Below are 22,376 nucleotides of genomic sequence, written 5' to 3'. Positions count from 1 at the left end.
AATTCTATCTATGTATCACCATCTCCTGTAGAATCTGTAAAACCCTAGAACTTCTGAGTCAGAATCTCTAAAGTTGAAACTTAAATGCATTACCTTAAAACATCTCAACAGATATGCAGCCCACTGTGAAAAGCAATGGGTTAGAATGAAACACAATAATCAGATATATTAAGGGCATCTCTTGGGTGCCAATTTGATAGGATCCAAGGCGGGGGATAGCACAATGTGAACAGCAAGCTTTCTGAAGGGAATTGCTATGTGTGTATAGATTTCTCCTTGTTAAAAGGGAGTCCAGAAAGTCTGTATTACAAGGTGAAGAGAATATTTATCTTTACAGGAACCACCTTCAGCACATTTACTAAAATAAATTAGTCAATTACTTTTCTGTAGCCAGACAAAAATTGTGAGATTAAATATAAATAGATGAAAAAGGAGAGATGAATTTATTTTTATTTTTTTAAGATTTTATTTATTTATTTGACAGAGAGAGAGAGAGAGAGAGACAGCCAGCGAGAGAGGGAACACAAGCAGGGGGAGTGGGAGAGGAAGAAGCAGGCGCCCAGCGGAGGAGCCTGATGCGGGGATCAATCCCAGAATGCTGGGATCATGCCCTGAGCCAAAGGCAGACGCTTAACGACTGCGCCACCCAGGCACCCCAGAAGAGATGAATTTAAAAAGAGATTTGTTCACAGGAAACTGAAATGCAATATCTGAATTAAAATTTATATCAGTTGAAATTACAATGAGAATTACCCTGGAAAAAGCCAAATAAGTGGTTTAACTATAGGAATGCACACTTTAAAAAAGTGGAAATAAAATCCAAAGAAAGAAAATGGGAAATATGGAAGAAATAAATATAGATAAAACTAAAATTCATAAGTAGAAATTTCTGAGGATGAAAAGATCACATCTGAAACTAAGCAACTCTGATAAAAGCAATTAAATAAAACTCTACTGAGGTGACAAAAGACCCATGAAGGTACATAAAAGTATGTTTCACTATACTCTGCAGGTCATTTAAGACATAGTGGTGTGGAAAATGTTAAATTTCCAAGGTTAAAATAGTCCTTAAAAAAATCTAGATTTCTACAATCTCTAAAAAAGACAGAATGTATGAAGAGAAATAAGGTAATATTGACTTTAGTGCTCTCTAGAATTTTCAATTCCTAATTCAGTTGAGAACTGTAGGGAATATTAAATGAAAAATGTTGTGAACCAAGCATTTCATTCATTTATAGACCAAGTTAACAGGAAGATTTCTGAAGTACATAACATAATATCATTTGTAACCATCTCTAAGTGCATAATTTGTTGGTATTACTTACACTCACAATGCCATATAACCATCGCCACTATCTATATCCAAAATCTTAAAAAAATAATCTTTCATCATCCCCAACATGAACTCTGTACCCATTAAATAATAACTTCCCCTTTCCCCAAATACCAACTCATGGTATTCTGCTTTGTCTCTACAATATGCCTAGTCTGGGTTCTTCATATAAGTAGAATCGAAATATTTGTCCTTTGGTGTCTGGCTTATTTCACTAAGCAAAAATTTTTGTTGTTATTGGGTTTTTTTGGTTTTGTTTTTTATTGAAGCATAATTAACATACAGTGTTATATTAGTTTCAGGTGTACAACATGATTCACCAATTCTATACATTACTCAGTGCTCACCACTGATAAGTGTAGTCACCAAACATCATCATTACAATATTATTGACTATATTCTCTGTGCTGTATTATTCATCTCTGTGACTTACTTATGTGTAACTAGAAGTTTGTATGTCTTAATATCCTTTATGTATTTTACCTGTCCCCCCTCACCTCCCCTCTGGCAACTACCAGTTTGTTCTCTGCTTTTAAGAGTCTACTTTTTGTTTGCTTGCTTCTTTGATCATTTGTTTTGTTTTTTAGATTCCACATAACAGATGAAATCATATGGTATTTGTCTTTCTTTGAATTACTCCACTTAGTATAATACCCTCTAGATCCATCCATATTGTTGCAAATGTTGTTGCAGCGCTCATTCTTTTTTATGGCCAAGTAATAGTCCGTTGAATATATATACCTCACCTACCAATCTATTCATTTATCGATGGACATGGGTTAATTCTGTATCTTGGCTATTGTAAACAATGCTGCAATAAATGTAAGGGTGATGTATCTTTTCAAATTAGTGTTTTCATTTTCTTTAGGTAAATACCCAGTATTTGTGGAGTTACTGGATCATATAGTATTCTTTTTAAATTTTTTTGAGGACTCTCCGTACTGTTTTCCACAGTTGCTGCACCCATTTACACTCTCACCAACAGTGTACGAGGGTTCCTCTTTATCCATAAGCAAAAATTTTTAAAGGTCCATCTGTGTTGTAACATATATCAAATAAAGAAATATGATGCCTCTTGCTGTGTTCTTCTTTCTCAAGATTTGGGGTCTTTTGTAGCTTCAAATGAATTTTTGTTTTGTTTCTATTTCTGTAAAAAGTGCCATTGAAATTTTGATAGAAACTACATTGATCTATAGATCACTTTGGGTGTCTTCTTCATCAATGTGTATAATTGTCAGCGTACACATCTTTCACCTCCTTGGTTAATTTTATTCCTGAGTATCTTATTTTGGGAGATCCTATTATAAATAAGATTATTTTCTTAATTTCTCTTTCTGATCATTTGTAATTAGTGTATAGGAACACAATTCATTCTGTGTATTGATTTTTCATCCTGCAACTTTACTGAACTAGTTTATTAGATCTAACAGGTTTTTTTTTGTGGTGTCTTTATGGTTTTATGTATATGATATTGTCATTTGCAAACACAGATAATTTTAATTCTTCCTTTGAATGCATTTTGGTCTTTTGTCTTACCCATTGCTCTAGCTAGGACTTCTAGCACTATGTCAAATAGAAGTGGCAAGAGGGGCATTATTGTCTTCTTCCCGATTTTATAGGGAAAACTTTAAGCTTTTTATTATTGAGCTATTGTTAGTTGTGGGTTTGGCATATATGACCTTTATTATGTTGAAGTATATTCCATTTGTATCCAACTTATTGAGAGTGTTTGTCATGAAAGGATGTCGAATTTTGTCAAATAATTTTCTACATCTGTTGAGATGGTTATATGATTCTTATCCTTCATTTTGTTAATGTGGTATATCACTTTCATTGATTTGTATATGTTGAACCATTCTTGCATCCCAGGAATAAATCTTACTTGATTTGGTGTATGGTCCTTTTAATGTATTGTTCAATTGTGTTTGCTAACATTTTGCTGAGAATTTTTGCATCTATGTTCATCAGGAATATTGAGCTGCAATTCTCTTTTTTTGCGATGCCCCTGTCTGGTTTGGTATCAAGGTAATGTTGCTCTTGTAAAATGAGTTTGAAAGTGTTAGATCCTATCCAATTTTGGGGAAGAGTTTGAGAGGCATTGGTATTAGTTCTTCTTTAAATGTTTGATAAAATTCAGCAGGGAACCCATCTGCTGCTGGGCTTTTCTTTGTTAGGAGGTTTATGATTTACCAAATCAATCTCCCTCCTCACGATTGTTCTGCTCTGATTTTATATTTCTTTATGATTCTATGTGGGTAGGTTGTATGTGTCTAAAAATTTACCCATTTCTTTTAGGTTGTCCAATATATGGTATATAATTGTTCATTGTAGCTTTCTATGATTCTTAGTATTTCTGTCATTTCAGTTGTAATGTCTCCTCTTTCATTTCTGATTTTATTTGAGTCTTCTCTTGCTAAAAGGTAATTGATTTGGTGTATCTTTAAAAAAAGTTCCTAGTTTTGTTAATCTTTTCTAGCACCTTCCTAGTCTCTACTTCATTTATTTCCACTCTGGTATTTGTTATTTCCTTCCTTCTACCGACTTTAGCTTAGTTTGTTTTTCTTTTTCTAGTTCCTTGTGGTTTTTTTAGATTATTTGAGATCTTTCTTTTTTCTTAATGTGTCCATTTATTGCTACAGATTTTCCTCTTAGGGTTGCTCTGTTGCATTCCATTTTAGTATGTTTCTGTTTTCATTTGTCTCAATATTTTTTTTAAAATTCCCTATTAATTCATCCTTGGCCCCTTGTTTGTTCAGGAGCATGTTGTCTAATCTCCATGAATTTGTGAATGTTTCAAGTTTCCTCAATTTTTCAAAATTCCTTCAATTCTCCAAAATTCCTTCAGTTTTCCTGGACTTGATTTCTAGTTTCATACCATTGTGTCAGAAACGATACTAGATATGACTTCAATCTTAAATTTGTTAAGACTTGTTTTATGGCCTACCTAACATAATATCTACCTTGGAGTATGTTTTATGTCTACTTGAGAAGAATATGTATTCCACTGCTATTGGATGGAATGTTGTATGCTTCTATTAGATTCATCCGATCTACTACATAGTCAAGTCCACTGTTTCCTAGTTAATTTTCTGCCTAGATCATCTATCCATTAACAAAAGTGAAGTTTTGAAGTGCCCTATTGTATTGTTGTTTATTTCTCCCTCCAAATCTGTTAATATTTCCTTTGTATGTTTAGCTGCTCAGATGTTAGATGCAAAAATATTTGTAATTGTTATGCCTTCTTGATGAATTGACACCTTTATCATTATATAATGACCTTCTTTGTCTCTTATTACAATTTTTGACTTAAATTCTATTTTGTCTGAGTAAGTATAGCTCTCTCTGTTCTCTTTGTTTCCATTTGTATTGAATTTTTTTTGTGTGTGTGTGCATCTTTTCACTTTAGTCTATGTGTGTCCTTAAAGCTAAAGTGAGTCTTTTATAATTGGGTCTTGTTTTTTTATCCATTCAATCACTCTGTTATTTGGGGAATTTAGTCCATTTATATTTAAAGTAATTATTAATAGATGTGGAGTTATTGCTGTCATTTTTATTGCTTTCTCACTGTTTTTTAATATTTTTGTTCCTTCCTCTATTGCTTGATTTCTTTATGATTGGATGATTTTTTTTTTCATGTCTGCTTTGATACAGTTCTCTTCATCTTTTGTGTAGTTATAGAGGTTTTTTTATTTTGTAGTATCAGGATACTTACATAAAATATCTTAAAACAGCTTATTTTCAGCTGATAACAACTTAACTTGATTGCACACAAAAGCTCTACATTTTTATTCTCTTCCTCAACATTTCATGTTTTTGATATCACAATTTATATCTTTTTATATTGCATATCCATGAACAAATTTTTGTAGCCATTGTTATTTTAATGCTTTTTTCTTTTGAATTTTGTTATAAGTGATTTATACACCACTATTTCAATATTAGTGTTTTCTAAATTTAACTCTATTTACCTGATGTTACTAATTAATATACTTAGGTTTCAGCTTGAAGAACTCCCTTTAATATTTATTGTAAGCCTGGCATGTTGGTGATGAACTTCTTCAGCTTGTTTTGGAAAAATATCTAGCCCTCTTTCAATTCAAAGGACAACTTTGCTGGGTAAAGTATTCTTGTTTGGCATTTTTTTCTCCAGCATTTTGAATATATCCCAATCCTTCTGTCCTGCTAGATTTCTGCTGAAAAATCCACCAGTACTCATCTCATGGGGTTCCTTTGTACATAGCAAGTCACTTTGCTCTTGCTACTTTTAAGATTCTTTGTCTTTAACTTTTGACAATTTCATTTTAATGGGTCTTTGGATCCTCTTATTTGATATTATTTGGTCTTCCTACATCTGTATGTCTCTTTTTTTGTACAGTTCTGGGAAGTTTCCAGCCATTACTTCTTTGCATAAGCTTTCTGCCCCCTTTCTCTCCCTCTCTCTCTCTCTCTTCCTCTGGGATACCCATAAAGCATGTATTGTGTCCCATGAGTCCTTTAAGCTTCGTCACTATTTTTCATTCTTCTTTTCTTTTTTGATTTTCTGATTGTATGATTTCTCCTCTCTTTGAGTTCATTGATCTTTTCTTCCATTTGATGTAGTTTGCTCTTAAACCCTTATGCCGAATTTTTCACTTCAATAACTATATTCTTCAGCCTTATGATCTGTGTTTGGTACCTTTTAATATTTTCTATCTGTTGGTGAAATTCTCACTTTATTTATGCACTTCTTTCCTTATCTCAGCGAGCATCTTTATGGCTGTTATTTTGAACTATTTTTGGGTTATGAACTCATCTCTGCTTCTTTAAGATCAGTTTCTGAACATTTTGTTCTTTTGTTTGGAACATATTCCCTTGCTTGTTTATTTTTCCTGAGACTCTGCATTAGTTCCCACATATTACATAAAATAATCATCTCTCCCAGCCTTGACAGACTGGATCATGGAGGAGATAAATCTTGTCAATTAGCCTAGTCTGAGCTCTTGGTTGTCTCTCAAACCTTTGTGTTTGTCCAAGCTGCTGTGTTTGTTCTTAGTGGCTTCCAGGGTATGCTAAACCTGTCACTGTTTCAAAGTTTTGGGAAATGCCCACACACCTGTTGAGGCTCCTGGAGAGCAACTACTTGTCTGCCTTTAGCTCCCTGATACAGGCTATTTGGGATCCTGATCTTCAGTAAGCAGCTGGGAAACTCCGGATATTAAATATGCAGCCCAAACACTATCAGGGGGAAATCAAGAGCTGTGTGCTTTTGCCTACTCATTCTGTGCTGAGAGAGAGGGAATAGTCACTGGAAATGCTTATGCACCCATACAGAACTGCCTCTTTAACATGTGTAGTCCTAGCAGACTCATAAATGCCAAGTTTCATTAGCTCCCAGAGTTAGGTGATTTAGGAACCAGTTTCTTGTTTGGCAGCCCTAACAGTTGGGGTGCTAAATGTGCAAAAAAAAAAAAAAAAAGCCTCTTTTACGGGGAAGCTGGAGACTTGGTTTGCATATGCCCACCAGCTCTTTCATGTTCTTAGGAGGATTCCAGTAAGCTCTCACATGTAGGCTGATTAGAAGCCAGAATCTCAGGCAACAGATTAGTATGCATCATGTCTCTTCCAGAAAGAAACTGTGAGATGTGTGTTTTTGTCTCCTTCTTCTTCTCTGAGGTCCGTGTTTTTCTGCAGGGAATATACATACATCTGCTTAAAAACTGCTTCTTTGTTTGTTATAGTCCTGTGGGAGTTATGAATTCAAGACCTATTGACTATAAGAGCTGGTTGATTTGGGAGTCTGTCCATTGGATGGCAGTCATTAAAGTTGGGGTGCTAGATGTGTGGCCATCCTTCCAGGGAGAAGCTGATGTTTTGTTGTTGGAAGAAGCTGGAGGGAGACTACAGAAGAATTGCCCATTAGCTTTTTCAGACTCCCTGGAAGATCCCAGTCAGCACCCAGGAAGATGAAGGCTGATTAGAAGGCAGATCCTCAGACAGCAGCTATGAACATGTGCAAACTCCTTCCAAGAAGAAAGAGGAAGTGAGTATTTTTGCCTGCTCTCTCTACACTAAGCCCATGGTATAGTTGCGGGAAGTGCTTGCACACCCATTTAAAAACTGCTTCTTTGTTTAGTTTGGTCCTATGGGACTTGGGAATGCTGAGCCCTATCACAGCTATCACAGCCAGTAATTTGGAAACCCATCCATCCCTTGGCCTTAGAAATTGGAGCAGTGGATGTGTGATCCAAACTATTCACTATAAAGGAAAAAATTGAAAGTTAAGTGTTCCCTCCCAACTCTAAGGCACTGTGCTAGGGGTCATGTTTAGAGTGTATCTCAACCTTTCCTACCCATTTCAGTGTGAGTGTTTTCTCAGTTGTCCAATGCATTAGAATCATTCTACTAGTTTCCAGATTTCTCTCAAATGGAACTGATCCATGTGTAGCTGTATATTTAGTGCATCAGTAGGGGGAGGGAAAGTCAGGAGCCTCTTATCCACCATCATCATACTATTTATTGACTGTGATAATCCATGAATCTACACATATGACAAAATTAATAGAATTACATATATATACACACACACAAATGAATACAAATAAAACTGAAGAAATCTGAATAAAATCATGGATTATATAGGTATCAATATCCTGATTGTGACATTGTTCTATAATTTTTGTGAGAAGTTACTATTTGTGGAAACTGGATAAAATATCAGTTATACAGTTATATATTTAGCTACAATTATTTTAATAAATATTTAAAATATATAAAATCGTATTCTCTTTATCTATTCATCCATGATGGGCACCTTAGGTTGTTTCCATATATTAACTGTTGTAAATAATGCTGCAATGAACATGAAAGTGAAGATTTATTTTCAAGATAGTGATTTTGTTTTCTTAGATAAATACCCAATAGTGGAATTACTAGATCATATTGTCATTCTATTATTTTTTTGAGGAAATCCCATATATTTTCCATAGTGGCTCTGCCAATTTACATTCTCACCAACAGTATACAAGGGATCACTTTTTTCCACATCTTTGCCAATGCTTTTTATTTCTTATCTTTTGGATAATAGCCATTCTAACAGGTTATGAAGTAATATATCACTGTGGTTTTGATTTCTATTTCCCTAACGATTACTGATGTTGAATACCTTGTCAAGTACCTGTTAGTCATCTGCATATCTTTGGAATAATATCTATTCAGTTTCTCTGCCCATTTTTTAATTGGATTATTTGGATATTTTTCACTGAGTTGTAGGATTCCATCTATATTTTGTATATTAACCCCTTATCAGATATATGATTTGTAAATATTTTATTCCTTTCAGTAGGTGGCCTTTTCATTTTGTTGGTTTCTTTTGCTGTTTATTTTGATGTAGTCCCATTTGTTTATTCTTTTGTTGCCTTGGCTTTTAGTGTCAAACTCTGAAAACATCACTGCCAAGACCAATGTCTAGGATCTTACCATCTATAATATATTCTAGGAGTTGTATGGTTTCAGGTCTTACATTCAAGTCTTTAATCTTCCTCTAATCTTTAAGAATTTAATCCAATTTGAGTTGATTTTTGTGTATGGTATAAGATAGTAGTCTAGTTTCATTCTTTTGCATGTGGCTGCCCAGTTTTCCCAGACCATTTTTTAAATGGACTATCCTTTCCCCATTGTATTCTTGGAATCTTTGTCATAAATTAATTTAGCATATATGCATGATCTTATTTCTGGTCTCTATTCTGTTCCATTGATCTATGTGTTTGTTTTTATGACAATACCATACTGTTTTGAATACTATAACTTGATAATATAGTTTGAAATCAGTGAATGTAATACCCCCAACTATGTCCTCCCTTAAGACTGCTTTGCTATTCAGGATCTTTGTGTTTCCACACAAATTTTAGGATTGTTTTCCATATCTGTGAAAAATACCATTGAAATTCTGATTGGGATTGCAGTGAACCTATAGGTTGTTTTGGGTAGATGGACATTTTAATGATATTAATCCTTCCAACTCATGAACATGGTATCTCTTTTCATTTATTTGTGTCATCTTCAATTTCTTTCATCAATATTTTATAGTTTTTAGAGTATAGGTCTTTCACCACCTTAATTAAATTTATTCCTGGGTATTTTATATTTTCTGATAAAATTATAAATGGGATTGTTTCCTTAATTTTTCTTTAGGATAGTTCATTGATAGCGTATAGAAATGCAACTGACTTTTGTATATCGACTTTGCATCCTGCAATATTACTGAATTCATTTATTAGTTCTAGCAGTTTTTTGGTGGACTCTTTAGGCTTTTCTAATTTTTTTTTAAGATTTTATTTATTTATTTATTTATTTATTTATTTATTTATTTATTTATTTGAAAGAGACAGAGAGCATGAAGAGAGAGTGAGCATGAGTGGGAGGGGGGATGGGCAGAGGGAGAAGCAGGCTCCCTGCTGTGCAGGGAGGGGAGGGGGCTGGATCCCAGGACCCCGGGATCATGACCTGAGCTGAAGGCAGATGTGCAACCAACTGAGTCATCTAGGCGCCCCTATTTAGGCTTTTCTATATATAAAATTATGTTATTTTTAAGTAGTGGCAGTTTTATTTCCTCCAATCTCATTTGGATTCATTTTATTTCTTTTTCATGCCTAATTAAATGTCTAGAGCAATTTATTATGTTGAAAAGTGGCAAAAGTAGACATACCTGTCTTGTTCCTGATTTTAGAGGAAAAAGTCAGTTTTTCACCATCGAGCATCATGTTATCTGTGAGCTTGTCATATATGGCCTTTATATTGTTGAGGTACTTTTCCTCTATACCCAGTTTATTGAAAGTTTTTATCATGAATGAATGCTGAATGTTGTCAGATGTTTTTTCTTCATCTAAGTTAAACATGATATCCTTCATTTTGTTAATGTATTGTATAACATTGACTTGCGTATGTTGAACCATCCTTGTATCACAAGAATAAAGTCTGCTTGATCATGGTGTATGATCCTTTCAGTGTATTGTTGATTTCAGTTTATTAATATTTTGTTGAAGATTTTTATTTCTATGTTCATCAGGGATAGTGGCCTGTAGATCTCATCCCTCTTTTTCTTTTTTTTCCTCTTCCTCTTCTCCTTCTCCTTCTTCTCCTCCTCCTCTTCTTCCTCCTTCATCTTCTGTTTTTTGTTGTTTGTTTTTTTCCTATAGTGTCCTGGTCTACTTTTGGTTTCACAAAATGTTGGACTTGTAAAGTGATCTGAGATATGTTCCTTTCTATTTATTAGAAGAGTTTGAGAAGGATCAGTATTAACTCTAAATGTTTGGAAGATTGCATCAATGAAGTGATCTCTTCCTGCACTGTTGGGAGGTTTTTTTGTTTGTTTGTTTTTTAAGATATTTATTTATTTATTTATTTATTTATTTATTTATTTATTCATTTGAGAGAGAGAGAGAGGTGGGAGAGGAGCAGAGGGAGAGAAATAAACAGTCTCTGTCCTGAACACTGAGCGCAGAGCCCAATGCAGGACTGCATCTCACGACCCTGAGATCATGACCCAAGCCAAAATCAAGAGTCAGATGCTCAACCAGCTGAGCCACCCAGGTGCCCCTGTTGGGAGGTTTTGGATTACTGATTCAATCTCCTTATTAATATTGGTATATTCAGATTTTCTGTTTCTTCATGATTCAGTCTTGGTATTTAATGTTTCTAAGAATTTATCCAGTTCTTCTAAGTTCTTCAGCTTGTTAGTGTATAATTGTTTATAGTAGTCTTTTTGATCTTTTGTATTTCTGCCGTATCAGCTGTAACATTTCCTGTCTCATTTCTGATTTTATTTATATCTTCTCTTTTTTCTTAGTGAGTCTACTAAAGGCTTCTCAGTTTTACCTTTTAATAATTACATCTCTTATTCTTTTCTGTCTTTTTCTATCTATAGGTCTGTTAAAATTTGCTTTATATATTTAAGTGCGTGCATAAATATTTACAAATATTATATGCTCCTGGATTGAGGAAAAGTTTCTCTGTAGGCTAAGTAGTCCTGTTCATTTATGACTAGGGAGAAAAGTGGGCATCAGTCTGAAGCAATATTCCTGAGTTCAAATCCCAGCACTTATGCTTACTAGATATGTGATTAAATGATCATACATTTGGTTTCTTTCTTTTTATAAAATGGAAATGAAATAAAATCTACTCCCTACTAAGGTTTGATGGTTCAGTGAGATAACCCAGTTTAAATATTTAGGGTAATGCCTACCATAGTCTATGTATTTAATTAATAATTGTTATTATTTTTAAATGCAACAAATGGTTTCTCATATTTCTGGGCTATTCTTTTTAACAACAAAATATGCTTTCTTTACACTGAACAGGAAAAAATTTTCTAAATAAATGAATTTGGAAGGAAGCTGAGTGTTTAGAGTGTTTCTCTGAAAAAGTGTTTCTTTGTGTGATCCCATATCTGTAGAAACACGTGTATGGTAACTTTGCTTTAACTTATTTTTCAGCAAGTAAGGAAAAAAGAAAATACACATCATAACTTTCTAGATTTTTTCTAAGTCTTTTAAAGTAATTTTTGTCGTCAATTTTCATCTAACATTTTATCTTCTGTCTGGTTCAATTCTCTGTTTTTCAGGAGCACAAGGTTTTGCATAGAAAACTGGATAACCACTTCCTTTTTCCTTTGAAATGAATACATTTCCTGGCTCCTTAATTTTGGCATTAGTATAAGAGGTATGAAAAATCAGATTTAATAATGCAAAATAAATTCTGTCAGAGAACATTTGTATTGAATAATTTAAAAGGGAGAACTGCATAAAATCACTTTCCCTAGCATATTGTAAGGTGTTTTCTTTCATCCTATCTTTAACAAAAGAACCATTTAATTAATTCTATATTTGTTAGCTTTGGAGGCTTGAATATATGAAAGGGGCAAGATTGCCATGATGGTTTAATACTTTTTTAATAAAAAAAATCAATTGTTTTTTAAAACAGTTTTAGATTTACAGAAAAAAAAATTGCAAATATAGTGTAGGGAGTTCCCATTTACTCCCATGCACATTTTTTCCCTGTAAGTAACATCTTACATTATATGGTGCATTTTCACAATTAATGAACCAATATTGACACATTATTAGCCAAAATCTGTTTTATTCCAATTTAAAATTTTTTATCTAATGTCTATTTTTAGTTTCAAGATTCCGTCCAGGATACTACAGTACAATGAGCCACCATGCCTTCTTAGGCTCTTTTGTCTGTGGCATTGTTTTTGATGACAAAAAGTCTCTTGTGGGGTTCTGACAGGTGTTTTGTAGACTATCCCTGAATTGAGGCTTATCTGATTTTTTTCATGATTAGACTGAAAGTATACATTTTTATAAGGAAGGCTACGAAAATGTGCCATTTCATGACATCATATCAAGGGTACCTACTGTTAACATGATTTATCACAATTGATGTTGACCTTGATCAAATGGCTTGGTAGCATTTGTCCAATTTCTCCACTTTAAAGTTACTCCCTCTTGCCTTTTTTATATTGTACTTTTTGGCAGTATGACATTTTGCACAGCCCGTATGTAAGGAATGGGGAACTATGTACTTCCCCCCAAATTCCTAACACCCACTAGTCCTTTTATTGTATTATTAGTGCCTTTTCCAGAATCCCATTTAAATGAAATCGTATACTATGTAAACTTTTCAGATTGGCTTCTTTCACTTAGCAGTATATACTTAATTTTCATCTATGTCTTTTCATTGGTTAATAGTTTTGTTTGTTTTTTTGTTTTTAATTACTGAATAATATCCTTCATATCGATGTACCATATTTCATTTATTCACTTACATATTGAAGGTCATTTTGGTGGCTTCCAGTTTTTGGTGATCAAAAATAGATCTGTTATAAACATTCACATGATGACATTTATAGTGAAAGATTTTCAGAATGTTTGCATAAATGCTCATGAGTATGATTGCTGGATTTTATGGTAAAATTATATTTGGCTTTGTAAGGAACTTACAAAATGTCTTCCAAAATGTTTATACCATTGTGCTTTACCAGTAAGAATGAGAGAGAAATTATTGAATACTACATCTGAAACTAATGATGTACTATATATTGGCTGATTGAATTTACATTAAAAAAAAAAAAAAGAATGAGAGTTATTCTTGCTCTGCATTCTTACCAGCAACTGGTAGTGTCAGGTTTTGGATTTTACATATTCTTAGAGGTATGTAGCAATATCTTGTTTTAATCTGGAATTTCCTAATAACAAATGATGCTGTTTGCTGTTTGGTATTTGTACATGTCCTTTGATGGGATTATCTGTTCAAATCTTATCCCCTTTTTTAAATTCGGCTTTTGTATTATTACTGTTGAGTTTTAAGGGTGATTTGTATATTTTACGTTAGGTCTACTATCATATATGTGTTTTGCATATAATTTCTTCAGGACCGTGACCACTTTTTCATTCTCTTTATGGTATCTTCTACAGAACAGATGTCTTTAATGCTGATAAAATCCAATGTATCTTTTTTTTCTTTTATGGATCATGCTATTGGTGTTTTATCTAAAAAATTGTTGCCAAAGCACCTAGACATTGTTCTGTGTTTTCTTCTGAAAGTGTTACAGTTTCATGTTTCATATTTATGTCTATAATCCATTTTTAGTGAATATTTGTGGAAGTTGTAAGGTTTATGTCTTTTAATGTTTAATATTTCCAGTACTATGTCAAGAAGATGATCTTTTTTACACTGAATTGCCTTTAATACCTTGGCAAAAATCAGTAGGCTGTATTTGTGTGGGTCTGTTTCTAATGTCTCTCTTTTGTTTTACTGAAGTGTTTATTTTTTCACTAATACTATGCTGTTTTTATTACTATACATTATGGTGATTCAGATAGCATGAGTCCTCCAATTTTGTTGTTTTCAAAATTTTGTAGGTTAAGTTTTTGACCTTTCCTTAAAACTTTAAAATCCATTTTCAACATCTACAAAAAAGTTTCCTGGATGTTATTGGAATTGTGCTGAATATAGGTCAATTTGGGAAGAACTGATATTTTAAAGGTATTGTTTTCCAATCCGTAAACATGGAATCTCTCTCTCTCTCTCTCTTTTTTTTTTTTAGATATCCTTGGTTTCTTTCATCAGAGTTTGTATTTTTCCACACATAGATTCTGTACATATTTTATTATATTTAAACCTAACTTTTTTTGGAGCTAGTGGGAAGTTTTTTAAAAATCTCCAAATATTTGAAAATTTCTCAGCTGTTTTTCTTTTTTTCTTAATTTCCTGTGTAATTCTGCAGAGATCTAAGAACGTATTTTGTAAGTTTTATATTCTTTTAAATTTATTGGATTGTGTTTATGGCCCAGAATATTCCATGTGAGCTTGAGTGAATGTGTATTTTGCTGCTGTTGGATGCAATATTCTAAAAATGTCAGCTAGATCCAGTTTATTGATAGTACTATTCAAGTCAGCTATAACCTTACTGATATTGTGCCGACTGGATCTATCAGTAACTGAAAAAAGGATGTTAAATTCTCCAGTTATAGCAGTGGGTTGTCTGTTTCCCCTTACATTTCTCTTAGTGCTTGCTTTCTATATTTTGACAGTCTGTTGTTAGATACATGCATATAAAACACTGTTAGGTCTTCCAAGATAATTGAGTTTTTAACATTATGTATTTTTATCCCTGATAAATTTCCTTTTTCTGAATTCTGCTTAGTCCACTCTGACAATCTAAACCTTTAGTTGGTGTGTTTAACTAGTATATAATTGATGTAGTTGGATTAATATCTTTTATATTTGTAACTTTTGTATTGATTGCACTTGTTCTTTGTTGTCTTTCTTTTCTACTCCTATTTTTCTGACTTCCCTGGTTTTAATTAAGCATTTTATGATTTCATTTGCTATTGTCTTTTAGCATATCACTTATACTTCTTTGATAATGCTTTTTGTAGGTTTTGCTGTATCATTTATACTATCATTTATAACTAATCTAATTCTATCTAATGCAATGCTAGACCATTTCACATGCAGCACAGGTATAACAGATTTCTCCATTTTCCCTTCTCTTTATGACTTTGCTGCCATTTATTTCACATACCTATCTGGTATAACTACCCAATGCATCGTTATTATTGTTTTAACTACTAAATGGTTAATATCTAGATTAATTACAAATAAGAAAACTAAGGTATTTTACTTTACCTTAATCCTTTCCAACGTTTTTCCTTGATTGTGTATATCTGAGTTTCAGATCTATATAGTTTTTCTTCTCCTTCCTAAACTTTTATTGTTTTTTAACATTTATTGCACTGCAGGTTTGCTGATGATAAATTTCCTCATGGGAACCTTTGTGTTTGAAGAATAATTTCACTGGATATAGAATTCTTGCTTGGTGATTATTTTTTCCAATAGTTTAAATATTTCACTCCGTTCTAGTCTTGCTTTCATGGATTCTGATTTTTAAAAAGTCCACTGTTATTCTTATCCTTGTTTCTCTATAGGTAAGGTGTTTTCCCCAAGCTTCTTTCAAGTTTTTCTCTTATAACTTGATTTTCCATAGTTTTAATATGACATGCCTAGATGTAGACTTTTGGTTTTTATTTTGCATGGTGTTTGGTTGGCTCTGTGTTTGTGGACTCTCATTGATTTTTGACAATTCTCAGCCATTATTAATTTAAATATTTCTCATGTTCCTTTTTCTGTTTCTTTTTCTTGTTATATGTATGTCATGATTTTTGTAATTGTTCCACAGTTACTATATATTCTATTATTTTTCTTTCTTCTTTTCTCTCAGCTTTTTCAGTTTGGGAAATTTCTAGTGGCACCTCTTTAACTTCACTGATTATTTCCTTGGCTCTGACCAGCCTGTTGATGAGCCCATCAACGGCATTCTTCACTTCTTTAAGTATTTTGTTGTTGTGTTTGTGTGTTTGTTGTTACTAGGATTTTAAGACTACTTTCTTAGAGTTTTTTTTTTCTTTAAGAGTTTATTTGACAGAGAGAGAGCACAAGCAAGGGGAGTGGCAGACAGAGGGAGAAGCAGGCTCCTCACTGAGCAGAGAGTCCAATGTGAGGTTCCATCCCTGGACCCTGGGATCATGACCTGAGCCAATGGCAGACACATAACCAACTGAGCCACCCAGGCACCCCTACTTTCTTAGAGTTTTTATCTCTTTGTTTACACTACCCATTTGTTTTTGCATGTTGTCTGCTTTTTCTAATGGAGCCCTTAACATATTATTTATATTTAATTTAAATTCTGTTTGATCAGTCCAAAATGTATGTCATCTCTGAATCTGGTTGTGATGCTTGCTTTGTCTCTTTAGACTATTTTTTTTTCTGCCTTCAGCATAAGTTGTAATTTTTTTCTTGAAAGCTAGACGTGATGTACCAGATAAAGGAAAAAGGCTAAATGGGCCTTTGGTTTAAGGTTTTGTTACTTTGCCTTAGAACTGGGCTGTGTCTAATGTTTGCTATAACTGTAAGTATCGGAGATGTCAAATTTCTTAGCTTTTTTTTTTTTTTTGCCTCCCCTGTTGTCTTAGGCTTTTCTTAATAATTCTTAGAAAGAGTCTGCACCTTTTAGCTCTCAAATCTACTGCTAATATACTGGAACCCTATTTATGTAGTGTTAAGACAAAGGGAGCATTCTATAACCATGTGATTAAATTTTAGTCTTTTAGTGGATTTTTGTCCATGGTCTGTGATCTTCACACATGTTTTGTAGCTCCCTCGTCCCCTTAAATGAGACAGGAAAGCTAGAGGTGGTGCAGTTGGGAAAGTGCCCTACTCCCAAGTGAAATAAAGCTCTGATCAAATCTTTTTCTTTGGAAATTAGACATTTGTTGTGAAGAATGTTCTGGGAATATTTGAAAATGGTTTCTTTGCCCTGCCCCATTCCAGAGCTATGAGGATGGATGTCTCTCTTGGCTCTTCACCATTTGAACTTGGTGGAGTTCCTGGAAGTAAAACCTACAAAAGGGTAGGGGACTTCATTAGGTAACATCTCTTCCAAGGAGTTTTTTACTCTAATGCTAGTCTACACTCAGGCCCTGGAGTTCATCAAAATTATTCCTAAAATGTTCCTACCAGTTTATCACTTCAGTAACTTCTGCTCCAAAAGCAGATCCTAAGTGTGACCCTCTACATTTTCCTGTCTCTAGATTTCAGATGACAATTTGTTCTGTGACTTCAACTCTCTGATGGGAGCCAAATAAGTCACTAATTTCAAATTTGTTTTTCTTTTTCTTGTTGAAAATTTGTGTGTGACAACTTTTAGGCTCTTAAAATGTTAGAGACAAAACCAGAAGTCTGCCATGATATTTTTAGGACTTAAGCTAATCATGATTGGATCTGTAGGGACATTTCAACTAATTAGTTACTGCTGTCAACCGACTTAAAAGGAAACATTGTGTTTTATTTACTTTGTGATTATTAGTATTCCCTGGTGACAGTTACATTTCAGTTTTTTTTTTTTTAAAGATTTTATTTATTTATTTGACAGAGATAGAGACAGCCAGTGAGAGAGGGAACACAAGCAGGGGGAGTGGGAGAGGAAGAAGCAGGCTCATAGCAGAAGAGCCTGATGTGGGGCTCGATCCCAGATCGCCGGATCACGCCCTGACCCGAAGGCAGACGCTTAACCGCTGTGCCACCCAGGCGCCCCACATTTCAGTTTTTATTTGAAGTTTATGTATGATTTGAATTTGTCTTCACATTATGAAATACTTAAGGAATTTCGACATTTATATTCACTCCTACCAAACCAAGATCCTAATGGTTAAAAAGAATATACATGGACCTAATTTATCAGTTGAAAAATTAATAGAATGATTCCAGTTTGGTCTGATATCCAAATTAATTGTTACCATAACTGCTTGAGTCTGGCTATCTAGTGGATTTATTTATTTCTATTTTTATTGCATATTAGAACTCCATGTGAACATTAAAATCCTTTTATTGAAAACTTCCCTTGACTTCTACACTCTAGTAGCTTAGAAGATCTTTTAAAATTTGACCACAGATGGGTGCACACAAATATACACATAGGAATTATTTCCATATTTTCCACTGTAACAGTTAATAATATGCCTTCCACACATTGACTGTTTAATAAAGATTTGTTAAATTCTCAAAACAGATAAAATATCCACAAAAATATATTAGAATCACATAATTTATAATATATAATATCATGTACTATTTCTTGTCAAATAACAGAATCATGCTCTGTGCATGTCCAAATTAGGTGTAAACCTAAATTTAAAACTCTATTATATTTATTTGCTTTTTTTTACCTTAAAATTGTGACTAAGGTTATTTTATTTTTTATAAGATTTTATTTATTTATTTGTCAGAGAGATAGAGAGAGCTCAAGCAAGGGGAGCAGCAAGCAGAGGGAGACTCAGACTCCCCACTGAGCAGGGAGCCTGACATGGGTCTTGATCCCAGGACCCTGGGATCCTGACCTGAACCAAAGGCAAACACTCAACTGACTGAGCCACCCAGCTGTTCCATAACTAAAGTTATTTTAGATATCAACTATATATATATGTGATATATGGTTCTGATGATTACACTCATAAAATGAAGTACAAAATTATATGTAAATATTATTTATACATATATATTCAAAATGTCATTCTATCTCTGCTATTTATAAAATTGTCCTCAATTTTACATGCACTCTCTACAGAACTTACATTTTCTTTCTTTCTTTCTTTTTTTTTTTAAAGATTCTACTTATTTATTTGACACAGAGAGACAGCCAGTGAGAGAGGGAACACAAGCAGGGAGAGTGGGAGAGGAAGAAGCAGGCTCCCAGCAGAGGAGCCTGATGTGGGGCTCCATCCCAGAACGCTGGGATCATGCCCTGAGCCGAATGCAGACGCTTAACGACTGTGCCACCCAGACACCCCAAGAACTTACATTTTCTATTTAAAAATTAAGTCTAATTGGGAAATATTGATAAATATTTCTTATACCATCTCTGATTATAATATGTAAATTTTACATATATTTTAAGAAAAAAAAATTATTATCCTGGGGCAAGAGTTTGAGGGAGGAATATAAGTAATCAACTAATATTAAAACATATAATTTTATTGTTATAAAGGAAATTTTTTCTGTTGGATGTTTTAATTTCATCATTCACCATTTCAGTTTAGATCATGGATTATACTTAAATACTATAACAGAGTAACATTATTTCTTCAATTATTTTTTCAAAAAAATCTGTCCATTTATCTACTTATTTGAAAACCAGTGTAGACTTCAGTGTTCTAATATATTCAAAACATCAGCAGGAAAATACAATATTGAAATTCTCACATTGTTTTCTGTATAATTTGACTGAAAGTTACTCTATCAGAAATGAATCACATTATAGATTTTTAGTGTGTAGAAAAGACCAATGTGGTTTATCATCTTATTTCTTTAAATACAGAATACTTGAGCACTTTAGAATGTGACTAACAAAACAAAAGGAACAATTCCAATGAACTGACGGTATGATTTTCAATATACAGAAAATATATTTATTTACAATACTGGATTAAAGATTTTGTAATAAGCTTCCCTTGTATCTGAAGTATATAAACAATTTCATGCTCTAAAACTTACATAGAGAAAATATGTTACTGTTAAAAAAAGATCTTACATCAAGAAAAGTTTTATAAGATATCGGAAAAAATATTTATTGGTTGCACTGAGACAAGGTTAGAGTCTACCAAAATTTTACCAAGTTGGAAAATAAAATTGGCTGAAGTCCAGATATAAACAATGGATGTAAAGCACAGTACTTTCTAAGTACCTCCCATGATGTATATTGGTAATTGGAGGACTGGAAAAACAAAAGTGGGAAAGAAAAATTTGGAAGGTATTTAATAAAATGTTACCTCATGATTATCTTGATATCTTCTTTTCTTGAAAGTTGCTCAAGACAGGATCAAACAGATGTCATAGGGAAGAGATGGGAGGAGAGATGAGGAGGATTGCACCACTCTATGAGCAACAAATAACATTTGGTATGAAATGAGACATGTATAGTATGTAAACAATCAACATGTTTTAAGGTGAGCATTATGTGTTTTTTTTTTCCTTCCAAATCCAGCATATTTGGAAAAAGAGAATAGAAACATATGTTGTGCATAAAGGAAAATACATACCTTACCAGGCTGGCAGATACATGTAAAGGTTTTGTGAGAAGTACTATAAAGAAATTTATTTCTATAGAAATGAGTCTTACAAAAATAGCATTTAAGAGTGAGAGTAATTCCATTATTTCTGTGTTTTTGCTCAGAACATTAGCTGCATATACACATATCACAGTGGTGTGAAACAAATCATCTTTGTTATACTGCACCTCAAAATCCTCTGCTTCTACACTTCAGAAGATCAGATACAGATGATCTGCTTTCAAAGACCATTTCCTCTTCTTACTCTATGGAAACTAATTACTATCTTCTACCCAGTCTTTGTCTTACTTCCTCATTAGTACCTTTTATCTATTATTTTCAGTCTCTTCCTTTTATTGTTTCTTTCCTTATCTACTGCCTTTAAATATGCATTTTTCATTATTTGAAAAACATAAAGAAATTTCTTTCAACTTCTTTCCATCTTGGATAATATTCTAATCTTTCTCATTTTTCTTTTCATAGCAAATTTTAAAGTTGTTTGTTTTGTATGACTGTTATATTCTTTATTTTTAAATATGGTACTTTTGCATATATAACATGGACTTTTAACTTTCTATACTCTTTACTAAACTTTTTTTAAAGCAAATTATGGAAACCATAACATTCAATTCCATATAGTTTCACAAGTATCTCTAAAGAAGTATTTCCCTACATAGTCAAAATAACATTAAATCTAACAAAATCAATTATTATTTTTTAACACCATCTAATATCTAGTGCATATTTAAATTCCCAATTATGCTCAAAATGTTCTTTAGAACAATTTTTCCAAACAGAATCTAACAAAATTAGTCTTTTTGAAATGGTCTTAGAACCAAATAAGAGTTTAGTTTATCACAAATCATTCTTTTAGTAGTTTTTAGACTTATTGATACCCCTTCCTAAAACAATATTTCATTACATGGGGCAAAATAGTTATTTTTTTTACTTTTGTTTTCTTTTCACTTTCCCCATACAACATGGGCATGTCCTACATCATTAAATATTCTTGGAAAACAACCTTGTTCAAGGCTTCCTAATAGTTCATTGTATGAGGGTGCCATAACTTCCAATTTCCCATTATTGAATACTTAGTATTTTTCTAATTTTTCATGATTGTAAACTATGTTTCTATTAATGCATATATCTGTATTTTTGTTTGAATTTTGCCTATTCTCTTAAGACTGATTCCTAGAAAGAGAATTGCTCAAATTCTGTTAATACTTGTAAAGGTTTTGTTATGCAGAGGGCTATTGGCTTCCAGAAAGTTATTTCCAACACATTAAAAAGTTTACTTTTATTAAATAAAATATATTAAGTTCATGCATAGCCTAAAGAAACCACTTTAAAATCCAATATATGCTCCCTTGTTACAATACAGATTGTAATCACTCAAATGCATTCTGGTTTCTTCTGATAATGATCTGCATAAGAATTATGCTTTCTGTAGTTTTCAAGACAGAGGGTGATTATTTAGTAAGTTCAGGTTTATAATATATTTACAACCTTTCAGAGAGGAGTTATATACATGTATCTCTGATACCTGTGAATATTTCTTTATTTCTACCACATTGACCAATGTTTATGGCTTCTAATTATGGCTACTATGAAAATATATCAGGATTTTGATGGACTGACCTGTTCTCTCCTTTATGAGCAATTAGTAAAACATTTCATTTCTAAAATTCAGAAGGTTCTTCTCTTTAATGTGAAAGAATGATCTCCTAAACACCTACTTCATGCTGACTTAAATCCACCACTTTTATAAGGGGAAAGAATTCTTAAAGCACTAACAAAAATAGCAAAGCTCTACAACTTCTTTTTTTTTTAAGATTTATTTATTTCAGAGGGGAGTGGGAGAGGCAGAGGGAGAGGGAAGCAGACTCCCCACTGAGCACAGA

Source organism: Ursus americanus, chromosome 13, assembly GCF_024610735.1.
Source record: "Ursus americanus isolate L20-20 chromosome 13, mUrsAme1.1.p, whole genome shotgun sequence".
Classification (NCBI taxonomy): Eukaryota; Metazoa; Chordata; class Mammalia; order Carnivora; family Ursidae; genus Ursus; species Ursus americanus.
This window is presented reverse-complemented; position numbering follows the sequence as displayed.